We start from the raw sequence: 27,715 nt of genomic DNA, 5'->3' as shown, positions 1-27,715 counted from the left end.
GAGGAAAAGGAGAGAGCGCACAAGCATGAGCAGGGAGAGGGGCAGAGGGAGAAGAAGCAGACTCCCCATTGAGCAGAGAGCCCAACATGGGGCTCAATCCCAGGAACCCAGGATCCTGACCTAGGCTGAAGGCAGATGCTCAACCACTGAGCCACCCAGGCGCCCCTCAACAGTAATTATTAAAACAATAAGACACGGGGCACCTGGGTAGCTCAGTGGTTGAGTGTCTGCCTTTGGCTCAGGTCATGATCCGTGGGTCCTGGGATCAAGTCCTGCATCAGGTTCCCTGCATGGAGCCTGCTTCTCCCTCTGCCTATGTCTCTAACTCTCTCTGTGTGTCTCTCATGAATAAATAAATAAATAATATTTTTTAAAAAAACAATAAAACATAAGCCTTTTGAACCTGAAAGGAATATCAGACTTTTATTCAGTTTCAGGAATTATATTTATATACTATGTTTCAAATTCATTCTCCAATTACTCACCTGTTTTCGTTCTAAAACCCAGCAAAGGGTTACCTATAAACTCATGGCAGAGTATAATTGGTGGAGAATACGCAAGTCCTTTCCACGCACTTTAGTGAGTGCATGGAAAATAGCACCCTGGCAACCACACAAATAAATATTGGGAGTGACACGTACCATGTTATAGCAAACTCAGAATGCAGCAAGTAGTCAAAGAAATTAGAAGGTGTCGTAAGTTTGAATCCTCCCAAATGCCGGTCGGCCTAACTTCTATGAGCTTCTTGTTTGGAGGGGTAACTCCTCCATTCTCAAGTTATGTGAAGCTCTTTTCTTTGTAGCTGGCCCTTGCTGAGGTCATAAACTTCCAGAACCAGAGTATGGAATTCAGGAACATGGAACGCGAGAGAGGCCTGACAGGAACCAGGCCTCTGACCATGGCCGGTTCCTGCCTCTGTTTCTGTTTCCATAGAAATGACCATCTGATCAGCTGAAATAAGTTCAAGATTCCTTTACATTGTTTTCCTTTCTTCTTCCTTTGGAGATAACCCCACAAGGTTTGGCCAATTGGAAAAAAATGGGCTTGTTGGCTCCAAGTCACCATGTTGGAGAAGTTAAATATTCTCCCAGCAGCGACAGCATGCTTCTACTCCAGCTTCACATTGGTCTGCTCCTGTGATGGCTACCACCCACCCCACCACCACCACCATCTGGGGTGAGGTGCTCACAACCTTTGAATCACCAATCATCTTCCAAGTCACTTCCGGCAGTTGGATAACCTTTATGACTGCACACGTTGCTGGGCATTCAGGATGGTCCCTATCAAACTGAGATGAATGTGTTCCCTAATGTCTGTTTTTATTACATTAGGCTGGGAAGATGAAATCAAAAGAACTACTTTCAACAAAAATGTCCTGTGTGGACAGTTCAATACTCTTTCTACAGGCCCCGGTGATTGCCCTCATTGTATGCGGGATAAAGGCTAAACGCGCAGCTACCCGCTAGTTTGACAAGGCTGTTCTCCCGCCAGCAGGTTGCTCAGACTTTTTTTTTTCATAGCAGCCCTCTGATTCCACCAAACCCACTGGATTAACAAAAACCTGAAAGCAAAATAGCACAAAATGATATCCCCCACATGCACCACTATTAGACTTTGCAACCTACAATTACACCAGTTCAATCTAAATGCCCCCAAACATAATTTCATTAATGCCAGCCATTTCAGAACTGGTAAATATTTTCTCTTCTTGGATTTTCTCTTATTATGGGTCTTCAGCCGAGAATGATGAAGCAGATAGGCACAGGCCACCCGAACAATGTAGTGGGGGAACCAACCGCCCGGTCAAGATGACAGGAGAGTGAGGGGCTGGTAGAGGAATGAAGAGGGAAACTGAGAAAGTCAATTTGGAAAGAAAAAGGGGGGAGGGAACAAACAAGCAGAGGAGGAGAGGGAAGGAGATCGAGGAGGAATTCTGTGGGCAGGTACACAGAGCTGTGCCCGGGACTGCACGCCCGTGGCTGGCATCGCCTAGGGAGCTGGGAAGTGCAGTCCAGCAAAGCTGCACGCCACCTGTGGGCACAGGACCTGGGCCTCAGAGCTGCTTTTAAAGGCCAGCCTTCAAGATGTCCTATGGTCTCCGACTCAAACCCTTTAAAGAGATTTCCTCCTGTGATAGAATCCTTTGACTGATACAGATGCACAGTGGGTCGTTAATTTACTTTATCAGAGAAAAAAAATTGTCCTAACATTCTTAGCTGATCCAAAATCTGCCTTCTGTAAAACAGCTTTCCGGAGTTGGCAAAGAAGATTAGGAGGAAGATTGCAGAGCTTGGGCACACCCCGGCGACGTGTGTGTGCTCTTGGGCAGCCCCGCGTCAGCAAAGAGAGGGCAGGACATGTGCACAGTGGATCTCAATGGGTGACTCATTTCGGGGGCATTGCAATGGTCCAGAGGAGGGATCAGGGAAAGACAAAGACCTCAATTTTAGTAGCGGCTTTGGCACTTGTGAGCTGGGACATGGGGGAAGCTCAAGTGTGTGAACCACCATTCGGTCAACTGGAACAAAGAAAAACAGCACCTGCCTCATAGAGTTCCCGTGACAACTACATGCCATGGGACAGGTAAGGTGCTTCGCACAGGTCTGGCCACACATCTGCCCTCAAAAGAAGGTTGGATAGTATGATTTGCAGTATAATAAAGAGTGATATGAATAGAACCAGAATAGACTCCCCTTTGGGAGTCTTTGGGAGTGGGAGGCCCGGTGGCTCAGTGGTTGAGCAACTGCCTTTGGCTCAGGTCATGATCCCGGGGTCCTGGGATTGAGTCCCACATCGGGCTCCCTGCATAGAGCCTGCTTCTCCCTCCACCTATGTCTCTGCCTCTCTCTCTGTGTCTCTCATGAATAAATAAAATCTTTAAAAAAAAAAAAAAAGGAGCCTATGGGAGTAAGGGAAATGGGTTAAAACCAGGTTTAGGGTTTTAATTCTCATCAGCAGATACTGAGACTTGAAGCCTCATTGGGGGGGCGGGGGGCGGGTAGCAACTTTCTAAAATGGGGTGAGGTGCTAGAATGGGAAAGATGTTCTAGACACCTGGAGATTCCCCTCTATACGGTCCCTTCATGCTGCTGAGGATGCAAGTTTGCACCTGTGAGGAAGAGAGGCACCCAGGAAGTGTTTCCGGGGGTGTGGGGGATCAGAATGCAGGTGGGGTTGAAGTCAAGGAGCTGGGAAAGAAATGGCTGGAATGCAGGTTAAGCTGGAAGTTCTTTCCAGAACAACAAAAGTCTCCTCCTGGAAAATGTCACGTCCTAACTTCGGGGGCAGCTCTGGCAGGAGGAAGAGCACCTGCCCACAAGTCCCTCGGGCAGAGCATGAGGGGAAGCAGGGGGTCTTTGGTTATTGTGCACGCTGAGCTGAGCGACCAGCTGGAGTTCACGGGCATTGTGCTAGCCTGGATTTCACACTGTTTGCACAATTATGAAACAACAGACAACAGAAAAGGTGCCAATTCACTCTTCAAAGGCACACGGACGCCCCTTGTTCCTAGAGTTGGTGTGCGGCACTCAGACATCACAAACACTGTGCCCACTTCCCTCTCTCGGGGGAACCTCATTCAGAGCCCTTCCTTAGGGGCATCCCCACACCCCCGTCCTCTGTATGGAGAAGCAGCTCCTGGCTGGAGCCATCTAGGCCCCAGGATCACCACACATTTTTGTGGCAGCAGAGCCTTTTGCGAACGCTGGCCCCTGGGCTCTGCCCTCCCTGGCTGCTGGGGAAGGAAAGCAGCTGCATCCCAGAAAACGAATCCACTCAACAAACAATGCAATGCCCCGACTAGTCATAATGAGGTCTGGTTCAAATGTTGGCACACACACAAAATATTAATTAAAATAACGTGCATGATAAATAATATTGGGATCCAAAGCACAGGCTCCTCTAAAATCACAGTTGGTAATTATGTGAGAGCCTGCTAACACACACTCAGAATTCCAGTGTTGCTTACATGACAAAATTAGTCTCAGGGAGGTGACCTTGAGAGGTCGTCTCGTGCGAATATCCTCCTGCTTAGAAACTGAACGATGTCTAAACAACACTGCAAGAAGAGCATTCGTCCTCAGTTCCAAGGGCTAAGGGAAGAAATTCCTTAAGAACTCAACAATTCAATTTAATAACAAATATTTGAGCACCGGCTGGTGTAAGGCTCTCTGCTTATCACTGGGGATAAGGGGTAGGGTGCAGGGGGAGGCACAGTTCACATTTTTAAGAAGTAGCTGGTTAAGGGGAGCTTGGGTGGCTCAGTCGGATGAGCGATCAACTCTCGATTTCAGCTCAGGTCCATGATCTCAGGGTCGTGAGATCAAGCCCCAGGCTCAGTGCTGGGCGTGGAGCCTGCTTAAGACTCTCTCTCTCTCCCTCTGCCCTTCCCCTCCTCCACCTCTCCCTCTCTTAAAAAAAGAAGGAAAAAGAATAGTAACTAGTTATTGGTTAATACCTCTCCTAGATAAAAAGTCCTTCTATATCCCTCACCTAAATCTTTCATGCTGCTATTAAAAACCAGTGCCACTCGTTTAAGTCCTTGACTGAGGACCTCACAGGATTCCAATTCTAGTGCTTCCAGGGTCTTTATCAGGTACCACGGACTTCAGGGTAGGCTGACAACAGGTAAGTATCCCCAGTACAGCTCATTACTGAGATACTGACCTGAAGTTCCCCACCAACTCCCAACATAATGAAGCAATTGTGCACCATCGACTTTATCTAGACCTTTTAAATTATTACCAAATTTGACATTCATTGCCCCAGTTAATCCAGAAGCCTAACTGGGAAAGGAAAAGACCTCATTATCCTAATTCCGAAACCATTTTCTATTTGTGGCTCAGTCAACATTTCGGCATCTCGTTAAACGTATTTAATTTCATTCCCTTAACAATAACCCACGTACCACACCAGTGACCACAACTTCGGCATCCCAGCCCCTAAATTCTATTAGTGTTCAGGAAGCCTCATGGTCGCAACATAATGTTCAATCAGTGCAGAGAAATTAATTAAATTAAAATTATTTTTATTGTGATTTAATTAGCTTGATTTAATTACTTTGTTCACGGACTGAGCATTCTGTTTACAGCCAGATCCCGGCTCTCATTCGTGGCATGAATGTTCCCACAGAATTACATATTTTCTCTGTTCAGCCATTGGAGCGGGCTGGGGGAGTTTGCCAGAAACTCACGATTTATCACAATCAGCATCATCACAAATTATAGGAAGCATCCAGCAATATGATAACTTCTAAATGAAGTGTCTGAAAGCAGGTCATACCAGCAGCCTCGGCTGTTAATCCGTCATATTTCATAGTCAACCTGACACCCTGTCCAATTTGCCGTGCCTGCGTTACCGCTGGGCAGCTCCTGTGAGCTGCTGCCTCTCGGAGGGCCCGCCTCGGGGTGCCCGGCTCCCACGCAGGCTGCGGACCTGCCTGGCCCTCCGCGGCCTCCCCTAGCCCTGGCTCCACGCAGCGGCCACTCCCCCTGGCACTGCTACTTCCTCTTTCTCTGAGCCGGGGTCCTGCGCCCAAGGTTCACCGTCTGAAATTCAGTATTTCCTTCGACCAGGGGATGTAGGCAGCAAACCACAGAGCATTCGCAGTCCCTGGGACTTGGTCTCAGGGAACACCAGCTATTTCCACGACTACATTGCAGTTACTGTCCATATCTTGGAATACTGTGATCACTACTTGAAAACAATAGCAAGTATTAGACCCCACAGGAGTTCATGCGCGTTCTCAACCTTCTTTATGGCAGGCCACGCCACAATACAGTGTGTGATTCCAGCTGGCCGGACAACAGTCCCCTTCCTATTGGTGTCTCTCAAAAATAAAATCAGTTCAGGATGCCTGGGTAGCTCAGTGGTTGAGTGTCTGCCTTTGGCTCAGGTCATGATCCCAGGGTCCCACATCAGGCTCCCCACAGGAAGCCTGCTTGTCCCTCGGCCTATGTCTCTGCCTCTCTCTGTGTGTCACTCATGAACAAATAAATAAAATCTTTAAAAATAAAAACAATAAATTCATAAATAAAGAAAATCAGCTCTAACTTGCCTGTATCAGAAATGTATTGTCTTGATGAGTGCACTCAAGGCTGTATGGAGCTGTTTTTTCATGTTCTAACAACCATATTTCAATAGTTGGGTTTCTCCATGGTCTTAAGTATTTTATTTTACGATCTGAAACCATGTTGCTGAGAATGGAGCCATAGGCTTTGCCAGACTGCTCTAACGAAGAAGCCTGAACTTTTCGTTCCCTGTATGAGTTTTCTGCTGTAACAGATAGATACGACCTTGGTGGTTTCAGGCAACAGAAATGTATATTCTTTTATGATTCTGGAGGCAGAAGTTCAACCTTCATCTCACTTGGCAGAAATCAAGGTGTCATCGGAGCTGTTCTCCCTCTGGAGGCTCTTGAAGAGAGTTGATCTCTTGCCTCCTCTAGCTTCTCGTGGCTGTCAGCAAGCCTTTTGCTTCTGGCCACCTCCTTCCTCTCTCTGCCTGTCTTCACATCACCTTCTCCTCTTTTGTGTGTATGATCTCCCTCTGCTTCTGTCTTTTTTTTTTTTTTTTTTTTTTTTTTTTTATTTTTTTTTTGCTTCTGTCTTATAAGGACACTGTTGATGGCATGTAGAGCCCACCTAGATAATGCAGGGTAATTTCCCCATCTCAAGGGTCTTAACTTAATCACACCTTCAAAAGCTTATTTTCTCCTAAATAAGGGGACATTTACAGATCCCAGGGATCAGAGCATGATCTTCTGGGTGCCACCATTCAGCCCACTAGTCTCTATGCTTATTTAATTCTTTCTTTTTTAAGATTTTATTTATTTATTCATGAGAAACAGAGAGAGGCAGAGATATAGGCAGGGGAGAAGCAGGCTCCTTGTGAGGAGGACTTGCAGGACTCACTCCCTACACCCCAAGATCATGCCCTGAGCAAAGGCAGACACTCAACTGCTTGGCCACCCAGGCATCCCAATGCTTACTTAATTCCTTACTGGTTGTACAGTTCTGGCCTTCAGGAAGGGGCATAAAATTATCTCAAAGATGTGACAAAATTGGCACCAAATCAAAATAGATATTGATGCCAACACCCATTAAAATCATTAGATAAAAGTTCATGAGATGGTTAAAGAGAAACACAAGGCCTTTGAAAAACAAAGTTATCACCAAGGCCTAGGAGAGAAACAGGACCTCTTTCTTCACATCCAGATGAAGAAAGCACAAGCTTTGCAAACTTTGCCACTGGAACACCCTTGGTTTTGGGGCCCTACCCGTCCCAGAGAGCTAAGGCGGGTAGCTCTGCTTGCCCCTCCTCTGCCTCTCATCCTGCCCCAAGGGTGCCGTATTTATGTGTTCTGCACAGTGTTGAATGAGGAACTTATGTCACTGACCAGAAGTGAAAAAGGGCAGGGACTGTGTGTTTTTCAATTAAATAGAACAAGAGGAAGTGAGTGTTAACTTTAACATGAAATACTTAAGCTACCGATTAGAGCTAAATCCCTATGGGCAGGTGTGCCAGACCAGTTTATTGCTAAATGAAGTTCTAGACCCGCCTCTTCCAGAATCATGAAAATGGTGGATGAGTTGACCCAGGGGCAGCCTGATGTCATTCTCTGGTCTAGACATCAGACCTGGCGTCCTGCCCCAGCTATGCCTCTTCTCATGTGATGTCATTCACAAAACCCAACCTCACCAAGCACCAGTCTCCTCATCCGGGGCAGATAGATTACTACAAACATGAAAAACCATTTCATTGGTGTGGATCTTGACTGTGTCATGATCTCTCCTGAGAGATCAAACAACTCAGTGATTTTCGTCTGCCATCTTTACCATAGACTACATGGGCTCCTTAAAAGCAGGGCTCTTCTGGGTGCAGCTCTGAGCATATTGCCTGGCACACAGAGGACCCTCAATAAATATTCCTTTACTTGAACTGAATGCCTGCCTTACCTGACTCACAGACTCAAAGTGATATTGGTCACACTTTGATTCATGCCCAGGAGATCTGGCCAAGGGCCTGCTAGGGCAGCTTCGGTTTCTCCTTTGCCCTACCCCGTGGCCTCCCCCTTGCCCTGGCCAGCGGCAGCATCTACATCTGCCTGTTAAAGCCAGGAGTAAGGGTCTGCATTGCATTGCTACGCTAGCCAGCTCTCCACTCCTGCCCCCAGCATCCTCCAGAAAATAAAAACAAATAAAAACATTTAACCACCACCAACAACAACCATATATATATATATATGGCATGCTACTTCTGGAGGTAACTCGGAAATGCTACACAGACAGAAAGTATCAATATTGTGATGGATCCTGTTCCTCTTGCACAAAGGACCCTTTTGCAAGTTTCCTTCCAGACATATGACACCTTCGCCCCTTTTAAAATTAGCTTCAGAGAATGCCCTTTTGCACTGGGAATGAGTAGACAGAGGTCTCCATTGCTCATGCTCTCCAATTCAGAGGGCAGGCCCTAACTTGCAAACCTTGGTGCTCTTCAGCCAACTGGAAAGACATTTGAGATGATCTAGTTCAACCTCCTCTCTTTAGGGAAAAGAAAACTAGGGACACCTGGGTGGCTCAGTGATCGAGCATCTGCCTTTGGCTCAGGTCATGATCCCAGGGTCCTGGGATTGAGTCCCTGGCTTCTCTCTTCGCCTATATTTCTGCCTCTCTCTGTGTGTCTGTCATGAATGAATGAATGAATGAATGAATGAATGAATGAATGAATAAATATTTTTTGAAAAAGAAAAATTAAGAGTTATCCATCGTCATAGGGCTTGTTAGCAGCAAAGCATGCAAGCAAGCAGAACCCGCTTCTACTGTCTTCCAGTCCACTGTGGTCTCCATTCTCTTGTGCTCTTCCCTGAACCCAAGGCCTTCACTTGGCCTTGTAGATCTGGCTCAGATCTCACAGCTGAGTGTTCCAAGCTGCCCTAGTAGGCTGAGTTATGAACTCCCTTCACACGTTGGGTGGTGAGAAACTATGTAGAAAAACCATGACAAGGTAATCTGATATAGAATATTTTGGTAGTGTGATTTTGTAGTATGCCATTTTAATTCCCTCTTCTTGCCTTTCCTGTATTTTTAAAAGTTATTTTATTAGTCATATCTTAGAGGTTACAGTTAACATCTTAAACTTGTAACAACTTCATTTGAGTAATACCAACCGAGTCTCAAAAGTATACAAACACTGTGCTCATAATATCTCCATCTCTCCCCCTTTACATGGTTATTGTCACAGATTGCACCTTTATACATTGTTTGCCCATTAACATACACTTATAATCATTGTTTGTTGCATTTGCCTGCTAATCACACAGGAGGGCCACCTGGGTGGCTCAGTGGTTGAGCATCTCCCTTCGGCTCATTGTGATTCAGGGTCCTGGGATTGAGTTCCACATCAGGCTCCCTGTGGGAAGCCTACTTCTTCCTCTGCCTACATCTCTGCCTCTCTCACTGTGTCTCTCATGAATAAATAAATTAAATCTTTAAAAATAAATAAATAAATCATATAGGAAAAAGAGAGAAGTTGTAAACCACAACCAAAGTGCAATGATACTGGATTTTATAGTTAGTTATATAGTTACCTTTACCTATGTTCTTTGTGTTTTTTTCTAATGACTTTGATTTAGAGTGTACTGTCCTTTCATTTCAGCCTGAAAGGCTCCCTTTAACATTCATCATACACAGCTGATTTACTAGTACTGAACTCCCTCGGCCTTTATTTATGTGGAAATGTCTTAATATCTCCCTCATTCTTGAAAGATAGTTTTCCCAGATATAGGATTTTCAGTTTTTGGGTTCTTTCTTCCAGACTTTAAATATGTCATCCCACTGCCTCTGGCCTCCATGATTTTTGAAGGGAAATAAGTTGTTAATCTTACTGTGGATCCCTCAAACATGGTAAGTCCTTCTCGGTGCTTTCAAGATTATCTCTTCATCTTCGTGTTTTAATAGTTTGACTATAATGTGCTTCAGTGTGGGTCTTTTTGAGTTTCTCCTGCATGAAGTTCATTGAGCTTCTTAAACATGTATGTTCATGTATTTTTTTCAGATTTTAGAAATTTTCAGCCATTATTTATTCAAATTGTTTTCTTCCCTTTTCTTTCTTCTCCTAGGACTCCTTCCCAAAATGTGTATATTAGTATGTTTCATGCTATTACACACATCCCTCATGCTCAGTTCACTATTCTTCATTTTCTTTTCCTTTTGGTCCTCAGACTACAAGTTCATTGACCCTTTTTTTCCTGCTCAAATCTTCTATTTAACCCCTCTAGTGAGTTTTTCATTTCAGTTACTGTTCTATTCACCTCCAAAATTTCTGTTTGGCTTCATCTCTTTGTTGATATTCTTATTTTGTTCATGCATTGTTTTCCTGATTTCTTTTAGTTCTCACTGAACAGAGTTAAGACAGCAGATTTAACATCTTTGACTAATCATTCCAATGTCTGGGACTCCTCACAGATGATTTCTATCAAATTTTTTTTCTCCTGCGAATGGGCCATATTTTCCTGGGATTCCTCAGTTTTTGTTTATTTTTTGGTAGATTTTGTATTGTTGAGAACTGGACCTTGAGTATTAAATTATGGTAACTCTAGAGATTTAACTCTCCTATCCCTTTAGAATTCCTGAATCTTATTTGTTGAAAGCTAAAGCCAACTGTTACTTTTCCAGACTATTTTCGCAACATATGTATTCCTTGTTTTGTGTGGTGCCTGATATTTCTGTTCTATCTGTAATCAGCTGGTAACCTGACAAAGATTTCCTTAAATGTCCACCTTTCAAAAGGGGTGAAGGGCAGAAAAAAAAAAAAAAAAAAAAAAACTGTTCCTGTCTGCTGAAATCCTTTCAGAGGCTGCTTCATTCCATAAATGGGCTGAAAGTTCCTGCCAACTCAATCATTGTTTTATTGAAGGGACAGATTCCTAGAGCTTTCTACTCTGCCATTTTTATGATGTCATCCAGTAGTGATTGATTTTAATTTAGAAACGATAGAGAGAAAATAATAATTAATTCAAAGTCCAAAGTACACGTGTTTCCCAAACATGAAAAAACATTTCATCCGTGTGGATCTTGATTGTCTCATGGTCTCTTATGAGACATAAAACAACCCAGTGATTTTGTCTGCCATCTTTAAGACATATATATTCTAAATTCTAAAAATCCCTCTAGGAGGCAGGCAAAGTATAAAACTTGCTGGAAGCATGATCTAGAAAAATCTTCAACCTACAAAAGTCTAGCAGGAGGGTCAGAATTGAAAGATCAAAGTGATATTGCTAATAAGAGACATCTTCTAGAGCATGAAGAGGGAAAGCCAGTTCTCAGGATCAAAGAATGCTTGATCAAGAGAAACACTGAGTCTGACCACAAAGGAGTCCCCAACCTCCCAGTACTTAACCTTTCTTTTTGTGCTATGGAAAAAAATGCTATAAACGTTAGAAGTAATCACTGTATGTTGTACAAGCATTTGTGGACGTGTAAAATAAAAGTTACATATAATGAAAAAAAAATGCACTATGCACTTAGCATTCAGCCACCTGGCAGCTTCTAGCATCCTCATCTTATGGTTCTGTTTGGTCACTTAACTTAAATATCATGTGTACTTTGCTCTCACGCAATTAGACCTCTCTTGAGAACAAGAATAATTTCTTAAACATTATAATTAAGCTAAAGGAGGAAGAAGGAGAAGAAGGAAGAGGGTATGGGGAAGGGTGTATTCATTTCCTGGGGCTGCCATAACAAATTACCACAAACTTAAATGGTTCAAAACAACAAAAAATTTATTCTCTCTGGAGACTAGAAGTCAAAAACTCAAGGTGCCAGCAAGAAAGTACTCCCTCCAAAAGCTATGAACTTCACCTTGCTTCTTCTAACCTGGGGCCTGGTAGCTCCAGGCATTTCTTGTCTCATCGTAGCATAACTCCTGTCCTGCTTCTGTCTTCTCATTGCCTTCTCCTCTGTGTATCTCTCTCCATTCTGGTCCTCTTACACAGATATCAATCACTGGATTTAGAACCTACCCTAAATATAAGATAATCTCATCTCAAGATCCTTAATTTAATTGCCTCTGCGAAAACCTATTTCCAAATAGGATCACATGCACAGGTACTATGGGTGTGGTATAATACAAAAATATATTTGGTCTTTGTCCCCAGTTCCTGACACAGAGCTCTTAAAACCCTTGGGATTTCCTGAGTGATAGAGTGTGTTTGTTATTCATAATGTGCCTGTTTCATGACACTGGAGTTTTATGCTAATGAGGTAACTTAGGGCCTCTTGATACCCTCAGCATAGGACTAGTCACCAGAAAAACCAAGTGATTGGAGACTTGGAACTTTCAGCCTCACCCATCAATCTCTTGGAAGGTGAAGGTAGGAAGGCTGGAAATTGACCTCTATAAAAACCCTTTAACAATGTGATTCAGAGTTTCCAGTTGCTGAATACATAGGGTGATGGGAGGGTGGCACCACCAGAGAGAGCACGGAAAGTCCCTACTCTTGGTTCACACCTTGCCCTGTACATCTCTTTCATCTGGCTATTCCTGAAGTTTATTCTTTCAAGTAAACCAATAAACATAGGTAATCTGTCTTCCTGAGTTCTATGAGCCATTCTAGCCAATTATCAAACCTGAGAGGGGTTTGTGAATAGCTTCCATTTATACCTGGTCAGTCAGAAGTCTGGATGGCCTGAGACTCACAACCGGCATCATAAGTGGGGCAGTTTCATGTGGCTGAGTCCTTAATCTGTGGGGTCTGCACTAACTCTGGGTAATACATGTTGGAATGTAACGGAATTGTTGGACAACCAGTTTTAGTGTTGAAAACTAGAGCACTGGGCAGCCCTGGTGGCTCAGTGGTTTAGTGCCGCCTTCAGACCAGGGTGTGATCCTGGAGACCAGGATCAAATCCCACGTCGGGCTCCCTGCATGGAGCCTGCTTCTCCCTCTGCCTGTGTCTCTGCCTCTCTCTCTATGCGTCTCTCATGAATAAATAAACTCTTTAAAAAAAAAAAAGAAAACTAGAGCACTAGTTGGTGTCAGAGAAAACACCCCACAAAAGTTATGATTTGGATGTGTCTTTCGGGGGAGATACATAATTCAACTCCCTATAAAGGGGAAGGGAAAGAAGCCAGATCCTTGTATTCTGACAAAAATCTACAGTACCAAGTACGTATTAATTACATGTATGAATATGTTACTTATGAAATCAACTTAAGAAGGCAGAGAGGTTAATGGTGCTTCATGACAGACTTCTTTTGCTCCTGGTTAGACAGGAGGTCTTTGCACAAACTTTATAGGAAAGATTATAAGACTTCAGTACCTACTTTACCTTCCCATTAATCCTGAGTTTACATTGCAGGTGCTCTTTTGGGAGGACAGGCAGGAAATATGGATAACATTAATGAGGGTGAAATCGGTAAGCTGATCACTGAAATTATGACTGCTGGTAGAGCTAAGGAAGCATTCAAAGATTTGGAGCCAGAATTTGGGTACCTTTTGACTCCATTCTTGGAACATCCCCTGCAGTTTCTCACCACTAAAAAAGAAGTGATTTGGATTCATGCCAAAGTCCACAGCCAGTAGAAGGGAAACCATTTATTGTTCTCAATCTATGAATTTTTCTTTTCTTTTGTGTCATTTGTCTTTCTTTTCCAGCACTACATTTTCTCTCTTTATTTCTTTAAAACAACGACAACAACAACAACAACAAAGAAAACAAACATTTGCTTTCACAGACATGAAGTTTCATCTGCATTAATACCATGTGGTAGATATCATTATTGCTACCTTATAGAGAGTGAAATGGGGCCTTAAAGACATGCTGTAAGGTTATGCAGACACTCAGTTGTGAAGCTGAGAATAGGACACAGGCACTAAAACCCAATGATGACTCCCTTTCTACTCCTACCGTTTCTTTTTTCTCCTTTTCCCCATTCCAAAGGGACTCACAGGCTTACAACATGCACCCAGGATTCTAAGATCCATGGGTTCCAGCACTCTTGGTACCAGAACTACCTGGAAACTTTTTATGAAAGCTGATGACTGGCCTGATCTTAGGTCAATCAAACCATGACATCCAATGGTGCAGCCTGGACATCAGCATTTTTTTCAAAGCCCCCCATGTGACCCTAATGTGCATCCAGGATTGAGAATCATTGCTATAATGTTTACGCCTCTTATTAACCATAGAAAAGAAAATATTCACTCCCCTCAGACTTAAGCAAATCTCTGGAGCATGTCTTAGTAAAACTGGTTGACAAAAACCAAGGGCAAAGTAACAATGAGACTTACAGATGATAATGTGAGCTGACACATTTAATGCCCCTCCCTTCTCAAATCCCACTGAAACCATAGACTCATCCTATATAGAGAAAAGTCTTTAACATTCATGCAAAATAGGGAAGAATGGTATTGATGCACTAGAAACTTTGAGGAGGTCGGCATGATTTGGTGGAGGTGAAAACAGAGGGGTCAAAGTACTGACAAGAGCTATATAGCGCTGACAAAGAAAGGCTATGTGGGGAGTAAGTGAATGAAATTTCCCACAAAGACCTGGGAAATTCTCGCATGTGAACTACAAGAGAATGGGACTGTGAGACAGTTGGTGGGTGGAGCTTAGGGCAGTTTGGCAACTACACCAGTGTCTCACACAGAACTGCTGGCCACCTGGAGGGATTTGGGGAAGGCCCTCATCAGTGACCGAAGAAATAAAAACTTAAAATTTTCCCTCTGGGACTCAGAGAACAGAAACCAACACTATCACTGACAAAATCATCTCAAATTTCCAAGCCAGGTAAATATAGATCTCCTTTCAAAGAACAAGGCAAATCGAAACAAAATTAAAATCCCAGAACATGAAAAGATTGAGCACACAAAAAAGAAAGAAAATACTTTGAAGAATCAGAGCAAATGTTTAATCTATGAAATAAACTTATTCCAAAGAGCAGGGATTTTTAATTTGGATTTTCAACATGTTGGAAGGACCTTATGGAGAAGAGCTACAAAGAAGCAATTGATAAATACTTCTATTGGTGAATAAGGGCAGCCTGGGTGGTTCAGGGGTTTATCACCACCTTCGGCCCAGGGCCTGGAGACCCAGGATCAAATCCCACGTCGGGCTCCCTGCATGGAGCCTGATTCTCTCTCTGCCTGTGTCTCTAACTCTCTCTCTCTGTGTCTCTCATGAATAAATAAATTAAAAAAAACCTTAAAAAAAAAAAAAGATGTTCTATTGGTGAATGGCATGCTGGCTAGAATCTTGTTTAAATCAACTTTAATCTGAGTTGTGTGGCAGATTAAAACTTCCAAAGATGGCAAATCTCCCAACCCACATGCTCATATGCAATGTGACCTTCCTCTTTCATCAAGAAGGGGAGTCTAGGGATGCCTGGTGGCTCAGCGATTGAGCATCTACCCTTGGCTCAGGGCGTGATCCCAGGATCTACGATCAAGTCCCACATCAGGCTCCCTGCGGGGAGCATGCTTCTCCCTCTGCCTATGTCTCTGCCTCTCTCTCTGTGTGGGTCTCTAATGAATAAATAAATAAATCTTAAAGAAGAGAGGGAGTCTATTTCTCTACATTTTTTAATTTAGGCAGAGAGCAGGAGGATCAGTTTGACCTTTCTGACCAATAGAATATGCTGGAAGTGACACTATGCCAGTTCTGGTCATAGTTGGCCTGACAGCTTTTGCTCCCCACCCATTGAAAGTTAACAGCCATGTAAAAGATATGACCACCTAAGACCACCAAGCTGTAGGAAGCCCAAGCCTTGCAGAGAGACCCCAAAAAGTGAGACACCACAGAGAGAAAGAGAAATTGAGAGAGGCCATGCCTTGGGACTGAGAAGATAGCATGGAAGTGGACCACCCATCCCAGCTGCACTAGCTAAGGCAATGTGATCAGAAATACACCACCCAGCCAAGCTACTAAATTACTGACCCTCAATATTATATGCAAAATAAAACGGTGGCTCCAAGCCACAAAGTTTCAGTGTAGTTTGTGAAACAGAAATAGATAGTAGTAAAGGCAGCCCACAGCAACCTGGGGTGTCCCACAAGACAGGAGGGTTGAGGGAATGTTGAAATCCCAAGCCACCTTCCCTAGCTCAGCTCCCAGAATCCTGGCAGCCAGTACATTACCCTACAGGCAAGACATAGCAGCTCTTCTCTGGGAATTCTGACCAGTTCTAGGGAAAAGACCTAAAGCAACTCACTTGAGAGCGCCCCACAGTAGTCCTACAGAAAAGCTCCTTTCATTAAGACCTTAATCACCTTTCAGTCCCCTTCCCTAAACATATGCAAACAACCCAGGATTCCCAGGCCTGTGAGAAAGCCTTTAATATGAAACACTCAGAAGAAAGGAGATTTAAAGGAAACAGATTATGAGGGGAGGAGAAAAACTAAAAATCAAAATGATCATTATTGTCCCTAAAGAAGGAGACAGAGGAGAAAACACTGCATCCATAAAACAAGAACAGGATGCTATTCAAAAGAACAAGTAAAAAAAAAAAAAAAAGAAAGAAAGAAAGAACAAGTAGTCCAAAAACAAAACAAAACAAAAACAGAGCTTTTGGAAATTAAATATATGACAGTATAAGTGAGTAACTCATTCAAAAGGTGATGATAAGTTGGGGAAATTTTTTGGAAAATAAAACAAAAGTCAGAGATTAAAAAGAAAAGAGGAAAGATAAGAAAATTAGAGGACAGGTATAGACCAACAATGATCTGTTCCACCCAAACAATAAAGAGTTCCAAAGAGAAGGAACAGAAAAAACGAAGTGGAGAAGATCACCAATAAGGTAATTCAAGGGAACTTCCCAGAATTGAAGGGAATGACACACATCGAGTCATATCATCATGAAACCTCATATCATCATTTAGAAAAAGAAGATTCTGCAATGAGGTGGAGGGAGGCCAGAGAGGGACAGAGATTGAGAGACAGAAAGGTCACATACAAATGAAAAGTAACAGAATGACTTAGGACTTCTCAACAGCAACAAAGAGCACTAAAAGACAATGGTGCAACATCTTCCAAATTCTGAAACATTCTCTCCACACTGAACTTATCTATGAACATGTGCAGAATGAAGATATTTTCAGACATATGAGAAATTAATCTCCCACACACTTTCTTTTAGGAAACTATGGGAGAATGTGCTTCATAAAACAAAGGAATTAACCAAGAAGGAAGAAAATATGAAATCCAGGAAACAGGCTTCAACACAATAGAACAAAGAGAATTCCCAGGTGTTAGTGAAGGGGAAATCTCAGAATGAGAACAGCCAGTTCAGACAAGAGCTGGTCAGAGGACTTCAGGAAAGACTACACCAGAAGTCGAAGGGACAAGATGTCTGATGTGAATGCACATCTCAAGAAGAGATCTAGAACCACTGGTATAGAATTGGGGCCAATAAGTGTTATGTGAATCAAGGAAAGACACAAAACAACTACAATCCAGAACAGCACTCTCCGGTCAAAACAAAGTATGAACAAATAATTTTACATTTATTATGAGTCATATTTTACAAAGAAAGAGCTGAAAGGTGCCTGGCTGGCTCAGTCAGGAAAGCATGTGGCTCTGGATCTCGGGCTCATGAGTTCAAGCCCACGTTGGGAGTAGAGTTTATGTAAATAAGTAAATAAGTGGGCTGAAATTTTTAATTGGTATCAATAACATGTTTTATTTAACCTAATATATCTAGAATATTTCACCATAAAATCAACACAGAATTATTGAGATATTTTATATTCTTTTTTCACACGAATTCTTTGAGATCCAGACTGTTTTGCATTGACAGCCTACCTCAATTTGCACACTCTAATTTCTCAGAAATCCTTGATTTCACCTGAACTTAGTTTTCCTTAAATTTGCAGCTGAAAAGGTTCTTCACACACCAGAGGTGTTCCAAACATACTTAAAATTTTTCCAAAAGCCATCACCTTTTAAATTCAGATGTAAAAGAATTAAAATTAAATAATATTAAAAATTAATTCCTTAGTCACACTAGTCACAGTTCAAGTATTCAACAGCCACATATCCCTATTGGCAAATGTATTGGATAGCTGAGATCCAGAGAGATCAGAAAGTTATTCAGAAAAGAAAAAGTAATCATTGTCACTATAGAGCTCAGCTTCAAATAACATACTCTGAGTATTCATTTAATCAAAATTATAAGATGAACTCCATGGGGAAGACAGGGATAGGAAACATTCATTGTGTCAAAGGGGGAAGAAGAAAGAAAGCTAAGTCTTAAAGTGTCTAAAACTGAAAAATTAAAAAGTACTAATATAATCCTGTTAAATAGAAACAGAAGTAAATACAAAAGGAATCTATCAACATCATTTCAAGTGAATGCCTATGGGTAAGGAGAACTGAGGGAAAATGGGTTTGGGACTCCTCTATTTCTCTGAAACATCACAGTATTGGTTGACTTTTTAAACTTTAAGATTTGATTTTTGAAAAGACCTTGACAAATGATCAGTGGACAGTCTATCCACAAGTGTGTGGGTTAAGAATTTTCTATGTAATATTCTCACTCTCTTACTCCCTCTTTCTCTATAAAATAAATAGGTATTTTCAAAATGAGGGAGGCCTGGGGGACTCATTCAGTTGAGCATCTGACTCTTGATTTTGGCATAGGTCGTAATCTCAGGATCATGATATCCAGGGTCCCACTCTGCTCAGAGCAGAGTCTTCTTCTCTCCCACTCCTTCTGCCCCTTCCCCTGCTCACACATGTTCCCTCGTGCATTCTCTCTCTTTCTCTCTAGAAAATAAAGAAATACATCTTTAAAAAATAATTTTCCATTTAATATTGCAAATGTAGGGTCATCACTTTAAAATACAATGCCTCCCCATCATCCTCTATAAGGAGGCAGCCCCCAGTCTCAGATGGAAAAGAAAGCTGACAGAGAATGCAGTGCAACATGCATCCCCTTGGCCAAATCCCAAATCTCACTCTCAAAGACCCATGCCTTGTGCAGGCTTAAGAGAGGCTTTGAAGTCATACAAAATGACTTCCTGAGGGTGTCTGGGTGGTTCAGTTGGTTAAACGTCTGCCCCTGGCTCAAGTCATGATTCCAGGGTCCTGGGATCGAGTTCAGACTCCCTGCTCAGTGGAGAGTCTGCTTCTCTTTCTCCCTCTGCCCCCCCCCCAACACTCTCTCTCTCTCTCTCTTTATATATATATATATATATATATATATATATATATATATATATATATATTTAAATGGCTTCCTGAGAATCACAAGGGGATAGAGGAGCCAGGGGAAGGGAAGTGTGGTCCTTAGATGAATGTCACACAGGCCACAGGGTAAGTGGGCATTGCATCCCACTTTCTCCACACCTCAAACCTGCCCTTTTGATGGAGAAAAGCTACTCTCCTTATGGTCCCATTGGTACCTCCTCCAAGCCAAGGCCTACCATCCTTCCTGGCTCAGTGCAGAGGTTCTCCTTCCTTTAAATTCTCCCTGACTACTCCTGTCCTCACCAACTATCTTTTTCTTTTTTTCCTTTTTTTTTTTTTAACTCATGTGGTACATCTCACACAGTTTGGGCCTTAATTATAAACTGTGGAATCGTATACTACAATCTCACACATAATTTCCAAGCTGCATGATAAGAACTAGGACAATACCATATGCTTCTGCATGCCCCCATCACACTGAACATAGGAACAAATCCATAGTATAGGTTTAAAAAGTATTTGATGATCAACTGTTGACAGTGATACTGAAATGTGTTCATGCATTTTTTGTAGTACCTCTGATTTCAGAAGTTATGGTATTTTATAGGTAGGCAGATCCCTGAGAGAGAGAGCATTTTTTAGACATAGGAACTCAGGTACAGAGCTGAGTTCATTTCCCTTACAGTTCATGATACAATATTGGAATTGGGCAATACAAAAACTTCTCCCTTCTTTAATTTAATTTGGATTTTTTCCCCTTTATCCTCAATCCCCATGACCTGTCTCCTTCCTCTCCCCACTCAATAGACAGTTGTCGAATGGATTAGGAATTTGCCCTTGGAAATGTACATATTTAAAAATAGAGTGTTTGTCTATATTATGCTTCTCTTAACTTTATTAAAATAATATGCTACAGATGTTCTTTTTCATTTAGCATTCTTTCTAAAAAACCTGTTTCCATTGCTTCAACTGCTGCATAGTATTCCACCATCAGCATCATACTTCATCTATCCATTCCCCAAATGATGCAACCCCCTGAGACCCAAAATAATGCCATGAGGAACATCCTCACATATCTGTTTCCATATGGACATATGCAAGAGTTTCTCTGGCATATAGTGAGATAGCTGTGTTACAGAATATAAAAATATATAATGTGGCTAAGTATTTTTGAATTGCCCCTCACAATGGCTACACCCATCTCACTTCTACTAGCTGTGGATGAGAATTCGCTGTTGTGTAATTCAGAAACAGCTGTCAAACAAAATGTGACAGAAACAGCTTTGGGAGCATAACTGAGGCCCTCAGCAGATATGATTCTCATCATCTCCATGGAAGGAGAAGACAAAAAAAAAGGTGGGGGGAATCACACAAAACAAGGCTGTTGCTTACAGGTTTGTTTATCTGATTCACTTCCTTTTTTTTATTATTTTTATTTTGTTTTTAAGAAAAGAATCTCATTCTCTTCTCTCTCTCTCTCTCTCTCTCTCTCTCAAGGATTTTATTTATCTATTCATGAGAGACATAGAGAGAGAGGCAATGACACAGGCAGAGGGAGAAGCAGGCTCCCTGTGGATAGCCCAATGCAGGACTCCTTCCCAGGTACTCCGGGATCACGACCTGAGCCAAAGGCAGACACTCAACCCCTGAGCCACCCAGAGACCCCTGGTCCACTTCCCTTTTAAGTGAGGGACAGGACTAAGCTCTGGCTAAGAGATGCTGCTTACCCAGTCTCCCTATTCTCTGCTTCTGACTCTTGGATGTACTAGTTAAGGAACCACTAATTTTTAGACAGTCCTTTTGATTCATATCTCAAAAGAATTCTCCAACTTGGGAAAAGAAAGAAAGTGGGGGAAGAAACAAGAAGGTGTTAGTTAAGCCTACCGAACCCATAGGCCTGAAATGGTAAAGGCTCACACGATCCACTAGAAGAGGTAAGGCTCTGAAGTTGACGTTTATTCCCTATTAACAGAGGAACTGACGATCCCTTTGCCAGCAGGGCTGAGTGAAATATCTCTGTCTTTTCCTGCTCACATCCTCGTGTTTCATCACCCAGGGCTGCAGGGTCCCAAGGCATGAGCTCGTTTGTTGACTCCTCTTCCTGCCCCACATCTGGGATTTACCCCACCGTGGCTCCTCTGGGGACTCCTCTGCCGTCATCCTGTGGCCTCATGTCGGAGCTGGAAGATCAGCCAAGTAAGACTCCCTTCTCCCACTCTGCCTCAGCTGCCAGACCTAGGGCGCTGGGTGACAGGACCACAGACTCGGGTTGGGGTGAGGCCAAGGCCCCCGAGAAAGGGCAAACAGCCTTCTCCCCGCCAGGGCACAAGACACCTTCCATGAGCCCCTCAGCTTCCCTTGCCGGATTCCCACCATCTGGGGTCCACCTCTGACTTGACAGACTCCTGTTGGTCACATCTGGCTTCAGAGAAAGAAACCAGGAGTTAGAAGGCCTAAGCTCACAGGCAGCACTTGGCACACACAATAGAAGCAGCTGCTGTTTATAGTTCTTTTTAGGGTGGCCTCAAGCTGGACCTCACACTTCCTCTCCCTGGCTTTCCCCTGTGGGGCATTGTTTTACACAGAGCATCTGGAACCTCGCAATCTTGCAGCTCAAAAGGAAGAAGAAAAAAGAAGAAAAAAAAAATCCACGAATCCCATGCATCTGTGAAACTCCAATGAACTCTCTCCCTGGGAAAAGTTCCCAGACTCGCTCTCGGCTTCCCACTCAGGTAAGGCAGGTCCCTACGGTCCCTGACCCTCACCTCTCTGTCCATTCCATGGGAATACAAAGGCCAGCCATTCGGAGATCCAGTAGAAAAGCTACCCCACAGAGGCTTGTTCTAAAGAACAGCCTAGAAGGCCTGAAACACTTCCAATTTCTTAACTGCCAAAAAAACCCAGCATGAATTCAGGTGGGCAGTTCAAGCCCAGCACCACATGGCGTGGGAGGCAGGTAGCAGGGGCCTTCCCAGAGCCTTCCCGCTTGGTACTGTTATCTGTGTGCCTCCTCTGACCCCAGGGCTTCTCTTCCCTGGTCCTGTCCCCATAGAAACAAGCGCAGAGCTGGCAGGCGCCGAGAAGGCTCCGCGCACCATCTGACTCCGCGCCCCTCCAATACCCACTCCTGATTTCAGACGCCTGAGCTGGCTCCGCTGGGCAAGGTGGCGCCTAATTACCTCCCTTCTGTTTTTTTCCCTCCTCTCGTCCTCTCCCCTCCCCACCCCTCAGAGGACAGCCTTTCCAAGAAATAACACACACGCACACACCTGGCACGATGCGATAGGGAAGCTCACCATGGATACCGGGCTACCATTCCCACTCCGGCAGGGGCTCCTGGGAATAAGTAACTATCTCTAGAATGCTACAAACTCCAGATGTGCACCGACTAGTGCCTTGAGACCCGGCTTCCTTGTCTCATTATGCTGAGTTTTTTCACAAGTTTCATATATGCATATCAAGCCTTCAGAAGGGGAAAAAATGGGAAATGGTAATCTTCCTTTTAATATGCTACCACATGCCAGCCCGGAACAGCTGTGCACACACACCACCATGGACTGGACATGAAATATAGCCCAGGACCATTTTTTAAGCATTCATTCCCAGGGCTTACAAAACACATTTACTTGGAGGGAGGTCACACAGTCTTCCTTCTGCATAAAAAGGTGGCTTTGAAATAGGTACAGCCATCTGGAAACAGCCTCCTCTGCCATTGATATGTAAAATGCACATATTACACCATCTTGCTCGGGACTGTACGGCAGGAGGCAGAGACACGCAGAGGCCCATAATTGTTTAAATATACAGCCTCCGGTTCTCCACAGTGCTTACCTTGCTCTGAAAAAACCATTTGCCAGCAGTCTAGGTGACTCTGGACAGGCTGGAGAGGCAATTTGCTCATGGGGGCGTTCATCTGTGTGCAGGAGGAGTGTCCTGGAGTCCAGATTTGGGGGGAAATTATTTGCACGCTCTCCGGTGCTGCTCCAGCCTTGCTAATAAGAAAGAATATGTCAAGTGCATGACTGGGAGTAAATAGCAAACACCCCATCGAAATAATGACCCCTGCTCTTTTGCTCATTATAGCCGAGCATTTGCTTCCCTCCCTAGAAGACTTAGATCCCACCTTTAATAACTGGTTTTGTCAGGCATTTAAAGGAAAAGAGCAATGGGTCCTATTTCACTAATTGATCTCGATGTAGTCAGGGGGATGCTTCTGTATGTTTATTAACATTTGCTCCTTAAAATGAGTGCGTTCCCCCCACCCCACCCAGCAAGACCTCACTGTTGCAGACCTTATCCAAATAAATTCTTGACCTCTGAAGCTATTGAACTTGTGTGTTGTTTCTTCCATTTTTATTTCCTGGGCTTGGTTTTCATCTCTGTTCATTTAAAAAAAATATATATATATATATATACGATTTGGATAATATAAATCAGCTGCTTTAAAATGTAAAATGCCACCCCAAAGCTAAACGCTGTCCCTCTAAAAAAAATACCCCTGAAAGAATACAGAGCCCTGGAGTAACTCAAAGGGTTAAGCTGTTAAATGCACAAATAGCAGAGCTCCTGTTAGTGAGAGGAGAGAGAGCCCACTGGAAGGAGGAGATCACTCTAGGTCAGCCTGTCCTTTACATTGTGAAGAGCTAGAAAGGGGCTAATAAACCCAGCAGCCTATGGCAAAGGTAATTTATTTTATATTCCTAGTCATCACACGCAATATTTTTTGGAGGGGGAGAGCAAATATAATTCAAAGAAAGTGATAAACAATAAAAAAAAAAAAACCACAATGTCTAGTGACACTTCCACCCCCAAGTTCAGAGAACGGGAGCCTCTCTCTGCTTTTGTGGTGCCTTTCTCATCCTGTTTGTGTGTCAACATGTTCAGAGCACCTACCCAAGGCGGGGGTGGGGGCTGGTGGCTCTGCCTAAGCCTGGGGTCGCTAGTCCTTCTTACAGGCTGGAACCCCCTGAGATAAGCGACTCCCAGGTGTGGGCACACACACAGGCACCCCCCAGCCCCACTCCCTGGAAGACACATCCACTTGACTTATGCATGGGCCCCTGGCCGGCAGCAGCTACCAAGTGGGCAGCTCCTCCGGCCCTTCCTGAGCCAGCCTGGGGGACAGCTACTCCCGGGGGGCTGCGAGGGAGAAGCTGGGCCCTCTCTGCTCCCTGCTCTCGTCTGGCACTTGCCACATTGCACGTGGATGAGGTCATTGGACTGCAGATGAGGTAACCGTGCAGCCTGCCCGGGAGCTGGGAGAGGTTGCCATGTGACCGTGGGTGTAAACACAGCGAGGTCCCCGGGGCACCGACAGCTGGGCTCCGCTGCAGCGGGTGGGAGTCTGGGCAGGCTCTTAAAGGGCCAAATCGCTGCCTGAGCTGGGGTCATGGCCACCTCGGACACTGGCCTCAGGGCACGGCAACATCCTCCAGGGAGGAGGGCTGGCTGGTCCTGTGATGGGTTGGGGGGGCAGAGGTCAACAAGTAACACTGCCCCTTAAAAGGGGAGCTTCCTGGGGCAGAGACTGCAGACAGAGGGCTGTGTGGTCCTCTTCTGGTTCAGCTTTAAAATCTCTGCACCCTCCCCCCCCCCGGGTGGTGAAGGTAGTTCTAGCATGTGAACATTCAGTCACATTGTCTAACGGTCTCTAAGTTCTAATGGTCTCTAAGTTTAAAAACAAGCATTTTTTAAAAACCAGTATAGAAATACATTTTTAAAAAGATTTTATTTATTTATTCATGAGAGACAGAGAGAGAGAGAGAGGCAGAGACACAGGCAGAGGGAGAAGCAGGCTCCATGCAGGGACCCCGCTGCAGGACTCGATCCCAGGACCCGGGGATCACGACCTGAGCCAAAGGCAGACGCTCAATCACTGAGCCACCCAGGTACCCCAGAAATACATTTTTTTAAAGCTCTTCTGTATTATAGAATGACAGAGGGCATTGCCAGATGCAGAGCTGTGCCGCTCAGGTGTTCCACGGTCCCGTGATTCTCAGGGGAAGGAAGCTCTTTTCAAGGTCACATCGCATTAACTGAATTCTGTATCTATCCCATCCCTTCCCCAGGTGCGCCTTTTTACTGAGCCCTCCCACGTACAAAGCAGTACTGTACCTTGGACTATACTGAACACTGGGAATTTTTAGGAAACGTGATTGGCCTCCTGCTCTCAGTGCTCACAGCACCAGCAGACAATTCCTGTTAGTACACACTAGAGATCATCTACGAATGACTATGAGAAAGGAGATGCATGCACGAAGGGGAAATGTGAGAACCAGGAAACAGAGGGCATCTCAAGGATGACCTCCCTGAGAGCCTCATTAAGCTGGGACCAAAAGCCTAAGAGTCACCACAAAAGTCACAGCAGTAACAAAGAGGCACTTCTGGGTATGTCACGTGTCTTACAACCATCCGTCAGTAAGTTCACTGTGTTCCCCATTTTCCCGACGCTCACACAGCTTGAGAGAAATTAAGTAACCTGCCCAAGGAAGTGGCAAAAATCAGAATTTGAACTGAGGGGTGGGAACCCAGAGGCCTGCATTCTATAATCACTCTGCCCCAGACACAGTCAAGGGGACACCAAGACAAGAATCTCACAGCCAGGCGTGAGGCCTATAACCTGCCAGCAACACAAGCAGCTGAACTCACAGGAAGAATGGGAAGACCCCAGGAGATGAGAGCTAGGTGATGGGGAGAACGTTTTGGAAAGAGAAACCAGCATATGCATAGGATCATGTGTGTGCACACTCACACGTGCACGCAGACACACAGACATGAGAGACGGAAAAAGAGAGGGACTTCATCTGCCATGCTAAAGAATTTGAACTTCTGGGGCGCCTGGGTGGCTCATCTGCCTTTGGCTCAGGTCATGATCCCAGAGTCCTGGGATCGAGCCCCACAGCAGTCGGGAGTTGCCTTCTGCAGAAGAGAATCACCAGGGCCTGGTAACTGATTGGACGTGGGGCGGCGCGTGGGTGGAAGCGGGAGGAAGATGTTTTCTGGTGGAGCTGCAGGATGTGGAAGATCAGGTTTAGATATGCTCATTAGGCACTCAGACATGCAGGTCTCAAGCTCAGGAACCAGATCTGGTCTGAAGATATCATTTTAGGAGTCACCAATGTATACAAAGCGACCGGACCTTGAGAGTTGCTCAGCATGTCTGAGATGCTACTAATACCCCATTTCTTTTTTATTTATATATATATATATATATATATATATTTTTTAACCCCATTTCTTTAACATGGGTCTTTTGGATCCTTTTAGAAAGGCACATTCTCCTCATGAGGACAAGGGACATTTTTTGGTCTTATTCTACAATTGTTCCCCAGTACATGGCATATAGAATATGGTAAATATTCCATAAGCATTGTGGAATAAATGGGGTATTCAGGCCTGAACAAAGTAGAGAGATGAATAAAAGAATGGAAGGATGACTCTTTCTAAAATAAGATATGAGGGGCACCTGGGTGGCTCAGTGGGTTAAGCATCTGCCTTCGGCTCAGGTCATGGTCCTGGGGTCCTGGGATCAAGCCCCAAATCAGGGGTCCCAGCTAAGCAGGGATCCTGATTCTCCCTCTCCCTCTCTCCCTTCCCCTCTCAAATAAATAAATAAAAGTCTTTTTTAAAAAATAAAATAAGTTATGAAAACAAGACAGGCAGAGTTTTTAAATGTTTTCGTGTACATTTTAAATGGGAAATTTTAAATTTAAATTTTCCCTCAAGCCCTCATGCCTCAGAAGCACTACAGGAGCTAAGGAAACAGTATAGCAGGGATAGCAGGGGTGCTCGTTACCCCCTGCCTTCTTCAGCTGCCCCCCACACACACTTCCGCAGTGCCCATGTTTACAACATTTACCTTCTGTCCTCAACTATATTTCAGTCTTCTTGCTTTGTTAATGAAGGTTGAATCTAAAACTTTAAACTCCCAAACAATAACTATAATAGAACTATTATTGCATAAACATCACCCATCACAGCGCTGAGTACTGTGATTATACTAATAAAAAAGCCAGTGCAGCAATTGGACTGTGCGTCACTAAGCCAAAGAAGTATGTTCCATGCATCAAGATCAAGCGTGTTCTCTTTTCTTAAATTACAACAACTGCTCTAAATCATGCCACATCTCAGCTTGCTTCGTATTTAAACTATAAATTTCTTCTAAGGGGCACCTGGGCAGCTCAGTCAGTTAAGCACCTGTCTTTGGCTCGGGTCATAATCGGGGTCCTCAGATTGAGTCCCAAGTTGGCTCCCTGCTCAGTGAGGAGCCTGCTTCTTGTGCTCCCTCTGACTTTCCCCCTGCTCATGTTCTCTCTCTCACAAATAAATAAATTAATTTAAAAAAATAAATTTAAAAACTAAAAATAAATAAATTTATTTTATAATATTTCTTTTTCTCACAATTTCTATTGCTGTTCTTGTCTTGTGATTAACAGGAGACATATGTGTTTGTCTTATCATGAAAATCTTCCAGGTTCTTAATCATACTATGTCTATAATAGAACTCTCTTATTGAATCCATTCTTTATT

General features: G+C 43.8%; 1 long non-coding RNA gene across 1 annotated transcript; it reads left to right on the top strand.

The window, feature by feature from the left end:
- Positions 1 to 858: 858 nt before the first annotated feature.
- Positions 859 to 23,512, top strand: LOC112678506 (uncharacterized). The gene is made up of 4 exons (XR_003147619.3): positions 859 to 2,583; positions 21,243 to 21,382; positions 21,772 to 21,918; positions 22,239 to 23,512. It is a non-coding gene; the product is annotated as an uncharacterized LOC112678506 (long non-coding RNA).
- Positions 23,513 to 27,715: the final 4,203 nt, after the last annotated feature.

Source organism: Canis lupus, chromosome 29 (genome assembly GCF_003254725.2).
Source record: "Canis lupus dingo isolate Sandy chromosome 29, ASM325472v2, whole genome shotgun sequence".
In the NCBI taxonomy this organism is placed as follows: Eukaryota; Metazoa; Chordata; class Mammalia; order Carnivora; family Canidae; genus Canis; species Canis lupus.
Note: the sequence above shows the minus strand (reverse complement) of the source record. Positions and strands in the feature narration are given on the sequence as shown.